Here is a 19,067-nt window from a genome sequence, read left to right as displayed (position 1 = left end):
AAGGTTTGGCTAAAAAAAACTCTTATTTTGCACATTTGGGCTTGCTGAAATGTTTGTGCAAGTTGGGATTTAGTAGAAAAGGCACATGGATGAAGTTAGCAAAACGATTTCACAGTAAATAGCTTCAAACACCTTCAATGCTGTGTACAAGCATTTCAATGACATCCTAGTCATTTATGGCTGAGCTGCATCCCAGCAAACAGTGACCTTCATAGACACGCATAGCAAAGTCGTCATGTAATATCTAGATAATAATAATTTGCTGCATGTTTCAACTTTGTCTTTTGATACCCTGGGGATTGGCATGTCCTACATCAGTTTAACCCCTCCATCTTTACAGAATTCAGTTCTGGCCAAGTGGCAACTCTTTGACACAAACACATAATATCTATTAAAATTTTTTTTTTTAAAGTATATGTGTTGGACTATATGATGTATTGTGATGTTAAATCAAGACTTTTTATTTATTCAGTCAAGATTAAACTGCACTGTAGATGATGGATTGTGCATTTAACTTTGTCTAGACATGATATCTGCTCTGTTTTGACTGTAGTTTCAGTTTAAAGGGTTTATATTGATTCAGTGCTGTCTGAAGGATGGCTCTAGATGGCACTATCTTCATGTGAAGCCTCACCATCTCATGGCTTCTTTCTCTCCACCGAGACCTAAAAGAATTTACAACAAACATTTACTCTTGGGCATTGATTGTATTTATTTATTTGCTTATTTGCTGACGTATTTAGTTATTTAACTTTTTATTTAGCCATATATCTTATCATTTTAGAGGTCATCAGAGTTTCTTTTTTTCTTTACCAATACCTCTGCTCTCTCTTGCATTCACCGTTTCCAAATGTAGGTTAATTTGCTGATGTTATTACAAACTAGTGCAATTTACATTTTTGTTTGGTCTATTTCTGTGTTTTGTACATTAGCTGCCTTCAGATTCCCAAAACAGGGATTCTGATGCAGTCGGATATATTGATGAAAGTGTGTGGTTTCATTTATTTTTCCTGTTATTTTTAATAGTTTTTCTCTGAACCGATCAGCTGTAGATGTAGTTTTTCTGTTGTTTTATGATGCCGCTAATTGCATTCTTGTCTTATAAATGTATTTGAAAAAAACATCTCAAGTTTCCAACCAAACAGACAATTTCCTCATGCATTTAATTTTGGTTTTAACGGAAATGCAATTAACTGCATCTTAAGATTTTATATGAGCTTATAAAAGTGCATGTGTGCTTGTGTCGGGTTTAAAATGACTTTTTTCCTTTTTGTTAAAATTGAGTAACAGCTGCATGTTGTTTAGTTCATTTTAATCTCGCATCTCCCCTTCTATCAGACTAATTTGCACTTGCGCTCTTATTTTATTTTCCCTCTTTAATTGCATTTTTTTGGAACAGTGATCTCATACCTTTGACTAGCTCTCTTTTTGTTGTGTGGTGTTTTTTTTCTCTCTCATACTGTGGGGAATTTCACATAAAGAAAAAGAAGAACCCATTTTTTATTTTCTGATTTGTATATCACATGTGATTTAGATCAGGTATTATTTAAGCTGTGCCGTTCCTGCCAGAAAAACATGCTAGACTTCAAGAAATTAAACACAGATATACAGTCCAAGAAAAACAGTATTTTTGCTTGTTTTGTGTCTGGTCAATATAACAGGAAGGGTAGCGATTAAATCAATATTGGTAATTTTTCATTTCTGTGTCATACACATGCAAAATCAATTACAAAAGTATTTCCGGCGCAGTTCTCCTCTCAAACGTCCGCTTGCGTGTCTGATCTCAGAGCATGACTGTGCTGTTAACAGTAAAGGAAGGTGACGCTTAAATCCGTGGCTTGGTTTAAGACAGGAAATATTGAATGGAGAAAATTTACCAATAAATCTGTTTTAATTAGGAAACCAAAATTGCTTAATGTCACTTAATTTGACTTTTTTCCAAAAGCACCGGCAGTTGTGAATTGTGGCGAACAGCGGAAGATAGAATCACAAATGAATGTTCCAGACTCTCAGATCCTGCCCTGTGAAGTGTTCAGATCTGAAACTAATCAAAAAGCAAACTAAACAAACGGAAAACATCTTTGAGAACATTTGCCAACTAGTATTGCAGGTCGACAGCCTTGTAGCCTTGGGTCTGTGCTCATTAACCTTAGTCGATTTAGAGATCATGTAGATTAGCTGTAGATTGCTGTTTTATTACTAAACATCAATCTCGAGCAACACAAAACAGCTAAAAATAATCTCGATATGAATGTTTTACGTATGTTTTTTTTCCCTCCTCTGAAGTACCACACACTCCCAGAGTTTTTCCAGCTCTGTAAGTACAGAGGCTTTGTAATTGATAGTATTCATTAAGCCAAACTACCCATGGTTAATTGCTTCTGTGAAGCTTTGGCTCTGGGGAGCAGCTCCACAGCTGAGCTGAACGGTTTGCTCTTGGCCAAGGAACAAAGCTATCAGCAGACATATTTGAGGGCATTCGGGCTTCCTCTTGAAATTAAGCAGGAATTGTCACTCGACTGACAAACCGCCGTCAGACAACAGCATCAGCAGGAACCCTGGAAAAGAAGAGGAAAATAACAATTCCACGACCACTATGGGAATGCAGTAAAATGTGTTTTCCTGCAGCCTGGAATCCCACAGTTAAACCTGCAGGCACAGAAACGAGTGAAAAGCGGCCTTCCCAGAGGTCTGTGAACGCCATGCGTGCTGGTTCACAGCGAGAACGGGTAGAGTCACAGGATTGCATCATCATGTGTCACGAAACCCCCTGACACCAAATCCACCGCATGCCTTTAGATTTCTGAATCATGCTATTACGTAACTCTGAGCACATTTGGAGACTCCGAAAGGGGTGTCACTTTCTGCGATTCGGATCGAGTGACCCCCAAGTGGAACTGTGGACAGCGTGGAAGGAGGATATGGGGTGTCTCATTTGGATGGGGGCCTTGCAGCCATTCCCTTGGCTCTTCCTCCTATGACCCTTCTGACAGAGGGTGGGAAAGGATCCAAGCCCACGGCCCGACGCCACATCAAATCAACCATTTCCTCCCATGATAGGATGGCTCAGACGAGCTTCCCAGATCTCCAATAAGGAGAAAAAGAGATGTTTAGAGGATCAATCCTGGTGGAGGATGATTTTGGCCATAGTTGTTCCTTCCCACTAAAGCCTCTCGTGCTTCTTCTTCAGCATCGAGAGACGTTCTCCTCAATCTCACATTGTTCTGAATGAAGGCATACTGACACTGCCACAGCCATCTTCATTTCCAACAATGGACTTTGACATTTCAGGGAATATATTTCCAGGTTCAATACGATTACAAATTTGATTTGGCGTATTTCAGTTATAATGTCCACTATGTTACTGATTAAAAGGATTCATTAAAACAACTGGCTCCTCAGAGTCATTTGTTTAGAAACTTGGCACCTTTGGTGACACTGCATGTTTTTGATTCAATAAAAAGAATTGAATCGTATGCATATTTTTGAAGGCCAAACCATACGTTAGCATCACCCTGGTTCCCTCGACAAAAACCCAATAGGATTTTTTTTATTGGCTTTTGGCATTATTGCAGAAAATAAGCTGTGACCAAAAAGGTTTCTTACACATTTTGTCCATCATGATAATCTTGACCAATTAATACACCATTTATTAATTCTGAAGTCTAAATTATTTTGCCAGAAGAAAAAGCTAAACATAGGATATAAACGAACTACACCACGATTGCATGACTTCAACTTCACTTAAAGGGTTAGTTCACCCCAAAATGTAAATGATGTCATTAATTACTCACCCTCGTGTCGTTTCAAACCTTCGTTCATCTTCAGAACACAAATTAAGATATTTTTGATGGAATCTGAGAGCTGTCTGACCCTGCATAGACAGCAACGCAACTGAAATGTTCCCAAGTCCAGAAACGTAGCAAGGAGATCTGTAAAATAATCCATGTGGCATCAGTGGTTCAACCGCAATTAATATCCGCTGGACGTAAACAGCGTATGCTGCTCTGTGTCAGCTGCGTCACACGGATACGCTGTTTTCGTTCAGATCAAATCACAACAACGTAGGAAACAGATCCGGCGTGACGCAGCTGACACAGAACAGCATACGCTGTTTATGTCCAGCTGATACTCTCCAAAATGGCGCTACAGGGTGATGCGGAGGAGACGAATTGTTGAATAAAGTCGTTATTTTTTTTCTTTTGTGCACAAAAGTATTCTCGTAGTTTTGTATAATTGCGGATGAACCACTGATGTCACATGGATTATTTTACAGATGTCCTTGCTACGTTTCTGGACCTGGGAACATTTCAGTTGCGTTGCTGTCTATGCAGGGTCAGACAGCTCTCAGATTCCATCAAAAATATCTTAATTTGTGTTCCGAAGATGAACGAAGGTCTTACGGGTTTGAAACGACAGTAATGACAGAATTTTCATTTTTTGGTGAACTATCCCTTTATGCTTCTGAAAACTATTTCAGTCTTTAAAAACAGTCTTTTTTGCTGAAAGTTTCAGTTTGCAAGAGCATGATTATAATCTCAACAAGGCTTTGAAAGTTAGTGATTAGTGAGTTTACCTGTTTGGTTTGATGGCAATTGATGGCATTTAATGTCCCCAATAACCTCTGCAGTCCTATTTAGCAACTTAAGCAATCACCTTTTTCAAGAAAAGTAAAAGCTTTTAAAAAAAAATCACAATACTGATGTATTTTATGTGGTAGAATAAAACGTGAAAATATCTTCAGTTTGTTTTAACCACAGACCTTATTTCAGCCGTTAAACCAAAAACCCAAACCCAAGGGACGATGGAACCCTAAATGCTATAATCCTAATTTGTTTTCGAGTATTGGCCTACATAAAGACGTCATCCCTGGAGCATTAAATACAGACTGCAAATTCACATTACTGGCAAAATGCGATGTCTTTTGCATTGGTGCTGAAGATTTAACAGTAGCCTTCAAAAGAAATCACGTGAATTGTAATCAAAAGCAGTTTGGCATCTATGGTTCCATGAACACTTTTTCCAACTTCTTTTAATGGAAAGTAGCTAAAGCCTGCTTGAAAAGTCGCTAAATGTCGCTAGACTAATCACATATTCATGACATCGTATTGCCTTTTACATTTGTTTGCCTTTCTATGCTCACATACTGTATTTGAATGCAGCCAAATTCTCAACAAAAACAATGTGTTCATTGATATATTTTTATGTTTCTGTTGTCGGACAACGAGAAGAATGTGAAATAGTGACTGAAACGTGGCCTATTAAGACTACATCTCCCTTCCAAGATGTTAATCGAACCGTCATCTGATGAAATCAGATTCACATAAGATAAGGACAATGGTTGAGAAGCAACAGAATATCTATTTTAACTGAATGTGCTGCTGATTTGTCGCTAGGCGCTTTTTTGGAAAAAAGTCGCTAAGGGGTCCTGAAAAGTCACGAAGTTGGTAAACGCTGTCCATTAGGGTTGGGCGATGTCTACAATGTGTGGTAAGTTGGGCGATGTCTTGTGAAATGTGTGGTAAGTACTGTCGCTCCATAGTATAAATAAAGTAGGCTATGTGCGATCGCGAATCTCCAAAGTTAAACTAAAAAGCGATGCATTCAAAAGCAGTTTCAATGCCAGGCATAATAGCGGCTCTCTGATGCCTGCAATTTATATACAGTATAATTACCCAATGATATAACTGAGAGAGAAAGTATTGAAGTATATATTTTCCTCCCATCTCGTATTTATTCCATTTAGGGGTTCCGTATACATGTCATTTTCTTTCAGAAAACGGTATTGGGACGTGGCGGATCGCAGGGGGATATGGGGGGGGATCATGATGCCGGCTCAACATCATGATGTCTATCAGCCATCGACGATGGTCTATCTGCCCAACCCTACTGTCCATGAAGAAACTTTAACATTCATGGAATCTTTCTATTCCACAAAAGGTTCTTTAGATTATTAAAATGTTCTTCACACCAAGAAAAAAAAGGTTATTTTTTAAAAACTGTTGACTGAATGCTGCTTTGTGGAACCAAAAATGGTTCTTCACTGGCATCACCATGAAACCCCCTTTTGGAGCCTTTATTTTTAAGAGTCTATGTCATGCTTGTTTTTTAAGCAGATGCACTTGCTGTTTGCAGGGTTGGAACTGGATGCATCCTAAGACCGCGGCTTCTGCGAGGAAACCCAGATGGATCGGATCGATGGCCGTGACGAGGCTCTAAATGTGAAGAGTCAGCACATGAAAAGAAAGGTACACACAAGTCGACTTAGCTGACCCGTGTGGCAGAACCTGATACTCCCAGAGCGGAGCGGAGGCCCGGTTCAGAAATACTAGTTTGCCTCGGCTCCATCTCTACAGGCCTCTGACTGCCCTTATACCTCTTTAGCTTCCTGTCAGGATCACGCATTTCCTGTCTGCTTCTTGCTTTTTCTGACATTAAGTAGGAGAGACAGGTGTGTGCCTGATGCCACCTCTACCTGACACCCAAATATTATTACAAGGCTCATTTTTTGGCTAACTGCGTCCAGTTTAATCAAGAGATGCCTGACATTCTTGTTTTGAAACCGTGCAGGGTACATTTATCTTGGGTGGCTGTGCTAAAATACGAAGTGCAGAGCCCGTGACGGTTGAATGTAGTAGTTGCATGAATTTCCATGGAATGTTTATTTGGAGCAATGATTGCTAGGTGTGTTGAGAAAGCTCGCAATCTCTCGCTGGATCTCGTCAGCATTGCGTGACAGCGGAGTGAGAATCCAGTCCTTGGTGAATTCCATCATGAAGTATATTGCTCTTGTGGTTTTAGACGGTTTCTGAAGTCATGGCGAGGCTTGTTGATTTATAATCTCAGATGTCATCCTTCACAATGACTCTCCGCTGAAACAGACCCTGCGTTCCAAGCCCATTCGACATGAATTCTTCCCGTAGAAATGGGCGCATTGAGTCTTCAACCAAAGCTTTGGGTTGGCTTCAGCGAGGCACGTGCTGTAAATGTACTCTTCTAATCACAGCAGAATTTGACTTTAAATATAGGAAGTCACCTCGTGTTGTATCTGGCAGCATGCTTGGGCCAAAGTGGCGAGGGAAACTACGTAGTGTATGATTAATGAAGAGCCGACTCACCCTGATTGGTTGTGGATGAGTATCTCGCCGTATGCCCTAGGCAATTGCACATGGAGACACAAACAACCACTTTTTTATGACTCGGTTGCTCCAAACCTCCAGTGTTTCATCCCTGATATGCGACTCCCTCTCGTCAAAAACTCATACGCTCATTAGTATCCACATCCTCTGTAATTTACTCATCAAGAGGGCAGCATCCCCAGTATACTGACTGGATTTTGCTTGTCATCTTTTGGCTTATATTTAATTGCCAATGTGCATAAACTCCCTGAACCGTCAGCAAAAGAAGCTGTCAGGTGTCGGGATGGCCTGAAAATGACCCCGTTTATGATCAGGACTATAAACTCATGACTATTCAAACTTTTAGTGGATTTGGAAAGCAACTTTCAAAAACTATTGTCATCTTTCATAATTGCACTAAATTGAATGATTATTGTCATTTGCTTAAAATTGAAAATTCTGTCATCATCTGCCGGCTATCATGAACATTAAAACCTGCATTACTTTTTTCCTAAAGTTATTAACAGAATATACTGTTATAATAATTTAAATAAATACTCAAATAAATATACATTTTTAAAATGTGTATGTATTTATTTTAGTTTGGTTTCTCTCTCACTCTCGAAATAAACAAACAAACAAAAACAAATAAATAAATAAATAAAATGTTATAATAATTTAAATAAATACTCAAATAAATATACATTTTTAAAATGTGTATGTATTTATTTATTCATTAGTTTGGTTTCTCTCTCACTCTCGAAATAAACAAACAAAAACAAATAAATAAAATGTTATATTAATTTAAATAAACATTCAATGAATATATTTTTATGTGTTTATTTATTACTTTGGTTTACATACAGAATATATATGGTTAATTTATATTATGTACAAGAATGTATAAAATATTTTTATATATTTTTATAATTAGTTTATTGTTATTAAAAAGTTTAATTAATAAAATTAATAAAGTATTTTTATAATGTTTTATACTGTTAATATTCAAATTTGTAATTATTTGTTTATTAGTTTGGTTTACATAGTGTATATACTTATATATTATATATTAATAATATATAAAATATTTTGATATTACATTTTTATAATTTGTCTATTGTGATTAAAAAAGTGAATAATCAAAATAAATATAATAATCAAATAAATATAATTAAATAACTATAAATTATGAGTTTTGTGTTTGTTTATGTGTTTATTTATTAGTTTATATGCACCAAACTAATAAATAAACACAAATTTCATCATTTAAATTTGATCTTATATTTTAGATAATTTGAATTTTATATTTAAATTTGTTTGGTTTTAATGAATTTATTAATAATATAATAAATAAAAAATATGTTTGCCTCAATTGTAATTAAAATCGTGTTTTATTTAATTTAATTTTTTTATTTTTGTGAATTTTCATTTAGATTTTGACTAACACATTTTTCATGAGTTAAATGAAAACTTTTTTTGTCATCTCTCATCTAGAAGCAAGTAAAAAAACACTTCTAGCAATGAAGAACCAGCATTTTTGTCAGCAAAAATAGTGTCTACATTCTCAAAATGGTTTCAGACCATGAATTTCTTACTGACAGTCTTTGAGGGTGAGTGATGGCCTGAGCGGCAGGAGGATGTCGGCAGTGAAGTGCCGAAGTGATTGTGAAGTGAAGTGATTGACGGGACTTCCTCTGATTACCCCTCAGGAGGATGTGATATTTGATGTGTTTGTTTGCTTGTTTTCAACGCAGCATCTCTAAAGCTGTGCACCGTCTGCTCAGTGCATTACAGGCTGCAGCCTGCAGCAGGAAGTGGAGGACAGCTCTTCAGGAACTAGAGAAACAGCTGCTCACAGGCCTGGACTGTGCGTGGTCCCCAGGCCTGTGATCTCATTCGCACCATGGACGTCCCTCGACGTGGCCAAACAGCATCTGACTTTTCGCTCATCGCTAAATCAAGCTGATGATCAGGAGCAAGTCCAAACTGCTCACATCATGCAGACATTTTATAAAGTCGTGTCCACTCAAGCTTGACTTTATGTGTTTTTGTGTATTTGCAGAGCTGCTTTATGTGGTATGGGAGAGCGGAGGGCCATTCAGTGGACAAAACAATATTATAAATCGTATGTGATATACAAAAGAGCACATTCTGCTGAGGTAATGGGGCTTTCCAAATGGGGTTTGCGGAAAAGTGTAAAAAAGATTTATATATAAAAATGTAGTAATAAAAAGAATATAATAAATAATGTTAAAAATGACAGAATTTAATATTGTGGTTTTATTCTGCTTTTTATGGATTGAATGAACATCACCAATGAATCAAAAAACAGTTTAATGTTTTTAGTTTTAAACATCTGAACAGTATTCTAATAGTGGGCTAGAAAAAAAGATTCAATTTCAACTTAATAGAAATATTTTGCAAACGTTTTTGAATAATTATTTTTATTTAAAAAAATTCTGTGTTTTTCATGCCTTTTATTTGTTTGTTTTATGTTTATTTTAGTGCTGTCCAATGATTAATCGCGATTAATCGCATCCAAAATAATAGTTTTTGTTTACATAATATATGTATGTTATTATGCATATATAAATACACACACATACAGTATATATTTTGGAAATATTTACATGGATATGCATTTATGTATTTATATTCTTGTATTTTATATTATATATAAATATATTTAATATATAAACAACATATTTTTCTTAAATGTATACATGCCTGTGTTTGTATTTATATATACATAATAAATATACACAGCACACACATATATATTATGCAAACAAAAACTTTTATTTTGGATGTGATTTAATCGCGATTAATCGTTTGACAGCACTAGTTTATTTCTATAAATGGATTTATCCATGAAAACATATTTCTGAGGAAGGGGGTCCCTCACAAGGTGATCAAAGTATGAAAAACCCTTGCTGTATCCCACAATGCATTATGCATTGATTATCAATTTCCAATCTGAGCAATAAATCTTAATCATTTGATCAAACTGCCAAGCAGGGTTATTATAGTTAAAAACTAAAAGTGTTACTAAAATGAAAACTATTAAAAAACATTTTTGTTACTTGAAATAAAATAAACATTACCTGAAATAAATGTAAAAATATAATAAAATATTTGTTATATATATGTAATATATATATATATATATATATATATATATATATATATATATATATATATGAATAAAAACTATATAGACATGTATAAAATAACAAAAACTACTAAAAATGACAAAACACACTAAAATTATAAACTTGAACTAAAATTAAAAACAGAAAATATAAAAATAAAAACTGATGTAAAATATGAATAAAAACTATAGTAGTATCTCAAAGATCCTAAAATAACACTGCAAGAATTTATTTGTACGCATTTTGTTTTCTTCGAAGATAATTAAATACCAAATTAAACACGCAACATGATGAGGTCATGTGACAACAAACGAGCTTATTATTGTTTAATGTTTATCACTGCTTAATGCATTTCACTTCACATATTATTTTGAAAAAGCAGTAGTAGGTGCAGACTGTCTAATGTACATCATTAACTAAAATGTGCAGTTTTATCACACAGCACAATGCCACAGATGTCGTTAGTTTTGAGGGAGCGTGCAATTGGCATGCTGACTGCTGACTTCTTTAAAAAACATTACAAGTCTTACTGATCCTAAACTTTTGTACGGTAGTGTATATGTATATAATTCTTAAAATAATTAATCATTTATTAATAAAAATAGTAATATTATTATTATTAAAATAGAATTCATCAATACAATTTTAAATATCTGTTTTTATATATTTACAAAGATATTTTTAACTGGGCAATCTAGGAAATACTGTAAAAAAAAAAAAGAAGCATTTTTTCACTAGTGCTTCGCATTGCACTGTTAACAGTTTTAAAGTGTTCAGTATTTTAAAAAAAAAGTGATTCTCTTGAAATCAATTTTTATTTTAACTGCATTACTTTTGAAGTTTTTGTTTTTATTTTTATTTTATGCACTTTAAGGTATATCCTGGGGTACATCTCCCACTGTTTGAAAATCAAAAAAAAATATTTTTGATTTTTTTAGAAGTTTTAATTTATATATATATATATATATATATATATATATATATATATATATATATATATATATATATATATATATTATATATAGCAGACAGTCAGTGACCTCTTGGCTCAATGCTCTTAATTCATTAAGTCTAGCGTGGCAAGCAGTCGCACCCCGGCCCACCACATTGCCTCCTGCGGCGGAGTGAAAATGCTGCATGGCCCGCTTCCCCCAACTCCTAATTCAAAGCACATTTCACCAAGTGCGGCTTTGAGAGGGGATGTGGCTAAAACAAATAAAAGAATCATAAAGGAGGGATCAAAGCAAGCCTGCAAATCCATTCCTTCTGGGTTAAGAGCCTTTCATAAAAAAAAAAGGGGAAAAAATGAAAAGAAATCCCACATCCCGACTACATATCTCATGGAACGGATCACTGGCAAACGCGTGCCTGCGCCGGACTGATGGAGCGGACTCTGTTGGCAGGCCTCGCTTCGCGCCTCTGCGCTCTTTCCTACAGAGCGAATGCGCATGGGGCCGTTTTCATAACTCGCTGTTATCAAGCCTTTGGGGAAATACATATGTGTGTGTTTATGCATGTATAGATGGGGGTCTCGAAGACAGATGTTGGCATGGACGTATAAACGATTATAAAGTGCAGGCCACCAGGAAGTCGGTAATGCTCTCAAGGCGTCGCAGCCTGGGCAGGAACATTTGGTGACCATTGCGAAAATATCCTTCAACACAGCTGTGAAAGAGCGCGAGGGACTGACATAACCTGCTTCATTTAGCCTCACAGCTGAGCAGACAGCCATTATCCTACTGAAGGGCGAGGTCTTTTCCATCACATAGACATCCGCCACGCGTCGTCAAAGGATTCTGGGTAATCTGGACCGGAGCTCCACTGCACGCAGCGCATACTTGCAGAGTGATGCATCTGTGCTCGTAATTCGTACACGCTGTCGTTTTACACTCGATTGACACAACAGATCGTCTTTGTAAAAGAAGAAAAGGTGAAAATCCGACAGATTAAGCGAAGCTAGACACGGATAGTTTTAGATTTATTTTACACTGGATCAAAGATATCAGGTTTTTATTTTTTTTTTCGCGTAAACCGCACGATGACTAATTTTCCCCAAAGAGGACAATGAATCTTCGAACCCTCCGTTCAACAAAAACACATTAACGTAATGGGCAATACATATTCCAGAGTTGTCTTATTGTAAACTCGACTGATTGTTTGACTTCGTACGAGCTGAGAATTGACACAAGTTTATTTCCCAAGCTCTCGATTCCTGCCTAAACACAAAAGAGGCACTGTGCGACAGTTTCCACTCACAAAGTCTTTGTAATTACCACAAAGGACATACCCGTGGGGTAAGTCAATAACTCATCTGGCAAACAAACTCTGATGTCGGTAAATGATCCAAAGACTTATGATTTGGTGCACAAAATAAAACTGGCGTTTGGTTTGTGGTTTGTCCCTGAGCACAACAGCGCCGTATACTGATCCTCTGACCTGTTGGGACGGTTTATGCTGAAAGAGGCCTTGTGCATCAAAGCGGATGAGAAAAGCCAGGCGTTTTATTGTAAGAATGGGCCGGTAATGAAGATGGTCCATTTTCAGAGTGGTGTGGTTGATGCTGATATATTTTGATCACTGCCACAGTGTGATGATGGAGCCTGCTTGTGCAGATTCTTCACTGACCCAACAGACAGAGAGCAGGGGTTCAGAAAAGGCTTCATATTACAGCTAGACAACAATACTTCACAGCCTGATTTTTTCAATTTTTACTGAAAACTCTGCACTGTATATTGACTGTCACAGTTTTTAAATTGTAAGAACAATAGGCATTATTATTCTATTTTGCTATATGCTACCTTATCACATGATCTCACTATGACCTCATCATCTTTCATGAAAAAGTTTGGAATTTGTTATGTTTTTGAAACATTCTCTTATGCTCCCCAAGGATGCAATTATTTGATCAAAAATACAGTAAAAACTGAAAAATGATTACAATTTAAAAGAACTATTTTCTAAAAGATTCACTGAAAACTGGAGTAATGATTCTGAAAATTCAGCTTTGCATCACAGAAATAAATTACATTTTAAAATACATTCAAATAGAAAACAATTATTCTGAATTGTAATGATATTACCAAATTGTGTGTTTAGGGTTGCAAAAAGGTGGAACATTTCCAGTAAATTCCAGAAACATTCCAGTAATTTTGGACACTTTCCAGGATTTTTTGGAATCTTCCGGATATTTTCCACCCCTTTGCAACCCTATTTGTGTTAAATTTAGCATGTCATATATATATATATATATATATGAGTTTGCTGGCCAGTCAAGCACACCAATACCATGGTCATTTAACCAACTTTTCGTGCTTTTGGCAGTGTGGGCATGTGCCAAATCCTGCTGCTTGACAATCCTCATAAGGCTGCGGTTCTCTCAGTTGGTTGTGCATCTTTTTCTTCCACACCTTTTCCTTCCACTCAACTTTCTGTTAACATGCTTGGATACAGCACTCTGTGAACAGCCAGCTTCTTTGGCAATTAATGTTTGTGGCTTACCCTCCTTGTGAAGGGTGTCAATGATTGTCTTCTGGACAACTGTCAGATCAGCAGTCTTCCCCATGATTGTGTAGCCTAGTGAACCAAACTGACTGACCATTTTATAGGCTCAGGAAACCTTTGCAGGTGTTTTGAGTTGATTAGCTGATTGGCATGTCACCATATTCTAATTTGTTGAGATAGTGAATTGGTGGGTTTTTGTTAAATGTGAGCCAAAATCATCACAATTAAAAGAACCAAAGACTTAAACTACTTCAGTCTGTGTGCATTGAATATATTTAACGCAAGATCAAGATGGTTTTCTTGGTTATGTCATTTCCTGTTTTATGGTTTTATTAACATTACATATTAACACATATATGTACATATATACAGGTGCATCTCAGTAAATTAGAATGTCGTGGAAAAGTTCATTTATTTCAGTAATTCAACTCAAATTGTGTGTTCAGTAATTCAACTCGTGTATTAAGGTCAGTGGTTTTTTTTTCTTTTTTTAGAAAATTTTAAAATTTTCTCAAATGCTGAATATTCCCCCAAAAATGTAATGATATTCATGTATAAAAAATATTATTTAAAGAATTATATATATATATGCGTGTGTGTGTGTGTGTGTATTACATTTAACTACATTAAAAAAAAAAACTATTCACCTTTTCATCATTTCAGGCATGTGTATTTGTCTCTGACCCCCATACAGAGTGCTGAAAGGAGACAGTGTAATGAACACCAGCAGTACGATGGAAGAGGAAAAGCTGATCCTGCCTAGCCATGGCAGTGGCATAAAGCGTCAACCAGGTTTCCTGCTGAGTGGTGTCGTTACATAATAAAAGATACAGTGACCCCTGCAAACTTTGCCGTGCCGGGGCCCCCTTTGCGGCCGTATGGAGTTAACATCCCAGCCTTGAAAAGAAATAGTTCTCAGCTATTAAAATACCTCTGAAAATGGGATGCTTATCAAATAATACGAACCAGATTGCCCCGTTTTCCTTCTAGCCTGGCAGGGACTGTAGTTGAGAAGATATCTACACCTTTCATGTCGCTTTTGAAGTCTGTGACATTATACGGGCTTTGAGCGTCTGGGAATGTTGCGTGGTTACACAGGCTCTGAGAAAGAGCGTTGGTTTCTAGGGTCAGGGTCGTTTCGGACCAAACCTTGTACGTGGCCCGAAAAGATCACTGCGTTCTTCCACGATCAGCAAGGACAATCTGCTATCCCATTTCCCAATTGCTTGCCAAAGTCATACTGTCCTTCCAGGGAGCACGGATGAGTCTTTTAGAAAATGTTGCGTGATTCTCCAGCATGAAAGGGTCAATCTGATTTAACTGCAGCAAACTTTGAGACTCTACCAGGCGTTCAAATCTCTGTCAAAACCAGTTAACATCACAGACAGGTCTGCTACTTCAGACAGACGTATTTCCATACAAGACCATTTAGGTTAGAAATACGGTCCTCAAAAGCAGCCCAGGACATGAGAGAGAGAGAGAGAGAGCAGCGTTTGGTGAATGTTTAGGGGAAGGGAGGGCAGGCAGAGGTCAATGCTTTTAATATTCTTCTGTATGTGGGTAAGGGCAGCCGAGCTCCCAGAAGACTCTCAAATGACAATTTCAGGTGGAGTGTGTATGTGTGTGTTTGTCTTAAATGTGTGCCGCCTTTTCCCCGGACTGGCTGATTGCAGCAAAGCCTATAGTTCACATCAAAAACTTTTAGTCTTGACAAGATACAAAGACTTTGATCCAACTCTGACTTAATAACAACGGATGACATGATTGTAATGTAATGCTCCAGCACAAAGATGGAGAACCCGAGTGCAGCAGGTTTTTATAACAAAACGATTGCTGAACCATTGGATAATCTAGCATAACTTAGAAACATAAACCAAGATACTATTACCAAAGACATTAAAGTTAACGTTAGCGTTTACATATAAGACCAGACAAAGAATAAAGACTAGAACAAAAGGGGGAGAACAATTGCAAGATATAAACTCAGAATTTTAAGGAAAAAAATTCAGAATTAAAAGAAAAATGCCAGATGTGAGTGCATTCCTTGCAATTATGACTTTCTCTTTTTTCCCCCACAATTTACAGCAAGTTTACAGCAAGCAATTCCCACAGTTTACAGCAAGCAATTCTGTCTTTTTTACCCTCAGAATTGGCGTTTTAATCACATGGTGAAAACAGGCTTTCATACCACCTTTCATTGTAAAATAAATAAAAAAATATACATATGTTATTCAGGAGGGAGGAAAAAATCTACAAAATGTTCATTTTTTTTTGGGTGGACTATCTCTTTAAGATCAGACAGTCCTTTCTCGCCTTTCTCTATAATGATTAAACTGACCATTATGGTTTCTTAGATATTGTTTTATTTTTGAGGAAAAAAAGTAAGATGTTTGGAACCAAAATATTAAAAATAACATATTTGTATGGACCCAAATATATTTACCCATTCACTCTCTTTTGGCCTCTAGGGAAGGTCATAGGTTAAATATGTGTAAATATATGGTATATTTATGAGGTTTTTAATATTTTTCCCACCGTTTCAGGCTGACAGACATTGAGATGCACCAAGTCTCTGTACAGGTTGGTAAAGAGGAATTCTTCATATGCTAATCAAGGTTGAGTAAACATTTCATGGCATGCATGTGCAGTATTGCCATCTGTCTTTGACATTTAAGTCTGGCGGTCACAGTCATGCGTGCATTCTTTCGGCATGGCTCATATTCTTCGTGTCCAGTCCAAGAAGTCTTCCCTCGTGCTGCTTTTTCAGGAGGAAATTATTTTTCATTGCCCCCGAAAGAGCAGTGCCTTGCCAAGCAGTGTTGCTCTATGTTCTGTCAGTGTGATGCCAAGTCCTCTCTCCTCTGCTCCCTCAGGCACACCGAAGGCTTCCTTTAACCCTGCCGAGGCACAATAGAAGTGAGTAGTTCTGATCTTCAACAAGAATTAAATTCACATACCTGCACTCACCATAACAAATGCAGTTTCAGTATATGAAACTGCATTGCAACAAAACATTTTTTGATTGACGTTAACCTTTACAAAAGTTACCACACTACAAAGACAAAACACTCAAAACTACTAAAACTGGAAAAATAAAAGTTAAGTTCTCGCAGTGCTCACTTTTAAGTCTCATGCCCGTTGGCTGTCAGTGTTATTTATCCCCTCAAAACCTTGTTTTCATTCGTTTCATATTGTTAAATGCAATATGGCGTCTAACTTGACCAGTCTAATTATATTAAAGAGACTCGATTTCAGTCACAAGTCAACTCTGACAAATCTGTCTGCATTTTTTTCTTGCAATATTCTATATTGTGGTCACATTACCTCACTATTTTTGTCACCAACAGTTTTGTTGCGTCCAGTTATAACTTGTAGTTTCAAAGGTTTAAGCGATTTGATGTGAGCAAGAGTAAAAAAAACAGCTCACTTGTGTGATATTTATGCAACAGTAAACAGGGCGTTAATATTGAGTAACTTAGCCTAGATTTCGCATGTAATTGCTATTTACTTTTATTTGTTTTTCGCTCTGTGAACGTAATTAGTTTCAGCAGAATCATTTGGCGTCTCCCGGTTGAATGAATTAATTTAAAAGACATTATTTGAGTCATTCCAGTATGAATCAGTGTTTGAACGAATCATTTGACGAATGATTCAGTGATTCACTCATAAAGACAGCACTTGTCACCACCTACTGGCGTATGCATCGATGTAATCTGCAGAAAATGTTGCTGAAAAAAAACCACCACTAACACTGTAACGAATCAGCTCATGACAGGAAATATGAATAATTAACCATAACTAGTTATAATTAACTATTCATATTTTAGATCCGCTGTAGATATTTAGCTGACCACTCAGGGTCAACTGTCTTGTCAATTCTAAGAACGTTAATTTCCTGGTTAAGGGAAATAACTTTCTTACTGTACAATTCTACCAAGCTTGTAACGTAAATCTGCATGATTAGTGACTCCGGTTATGAGCAAACAATGAACACGTCAAGTGTGATACAAGTAAGGTTTTATTAACTACATAAACACTTAAACTAGTCTAACATACTACATAAACACATAAACTGGTCTAACATCCTACATACACACATAAGCTGGTCTAACATACACATACACATACACATACATGGGTTAAAGGAAAGGGTTAAAGTTTAACTCAATACAGAAAGAGACATAAGGAATGGAATTTATGAAACCATTTGCATATTCAGCAGATCTACACCTGAGGGAAGCGTCAGCTTCTTAGTTCAAACACACCTTCGTAAAAAGGTGTAACTGATACTTAATGTATCAATTAATAAGACTAAGTTTGATACTTGCGAGTCTCGGCTGTCTGAAAGAGATTCCTGATGCAATCTTAAGGCCCAAGATCTTGCTGAAGTTGGTTGATGCGAAAGAACCAGTTTGAGTCAGAGTAACTTGATGAATGGAAAGGACTAGGCCGAAGAAAAGCCTGGCACAATGCTTGGGTATCCTGAAGCCGTTTTTACAGAGTATTTGTTAAATATAAAAACAAAATATATATTATGTGTTTGATTGGTCCAGACGCTACAACACACAGACTGAAACGAAACGGAGGTGTAATACAGTATTAATACTGTATACTGGAGAAATAATAATATGAGTATGTTATTCCAGTTCAATCTGGTGCTTACTAGCAGTGCAAAATTTACACTTAAAGGTCCCCTGAAATGCATAGAAACACGCAGGGTTTCTTTATGTGTTGACGTCATTTGAACTGAAACAGGAAGACAGGGCGGGACATATCAAGCAGCCCCGCCCCTTTTTAAAATAGCCAATAGCGTTCGTTTATATCACAGCTTGGGCTAGAGCCATTCAGAGCCGTTGAGCTCCGTAAAGCCGCATTTGACAGGGTCTGCCAGCCGCAATCTCAACCATATTGCTATAAAATATAGCATTCTGTGTAGAATTCAAATAGCTCCGATACATTTTGTGGTCTGCGCCGACTCGCGCATGTGATCCGCTCCATGCTATCGTGTCTCTGGACCGGAGCAGAGTGTGCGGTGCGGTGGTTAGCGTGACCCAGCGCGAAACCAGACTTCTTTTTTTCATCAATGGAAAGCATATTTACACTGTTTGAATCGTTCCCTGTCCCCTATATAGTGCACGGGGGGCCATTCACTGTACAGAAAATACTAATTCTGTGGACAAGTGACTGAATTCAGCCGCGGCTTCAGCGTCTAATTTATAGTGTAGTGGGTCGGCGCTTTGGATTCTAGAGAGCATTTGATTGGACAGAAAGTTTGATGAGAAGCTGAAGTACGATG

This window comes from Sinocyclocheilus grahami, unplaced genomic scaffold (genome assembly GCF_001515645.1).
Source record: "Sinocyclocheilus grahami isolate Dianchi unplaced genomic scaffold, SAMN03320097.WGS_v1.1 scaffold304.1, whole genome shotgun sequence".
Lineage (NCBI taxonomy): Eukaryota > Metazoa > Chordata > Actinopteri > Cypriniformes > Cyprinidae > Sinocyclocheilus > Sinocyclocheilus grahami.
Note: the sequence above shows the minus strand (reverse complement) of the source record.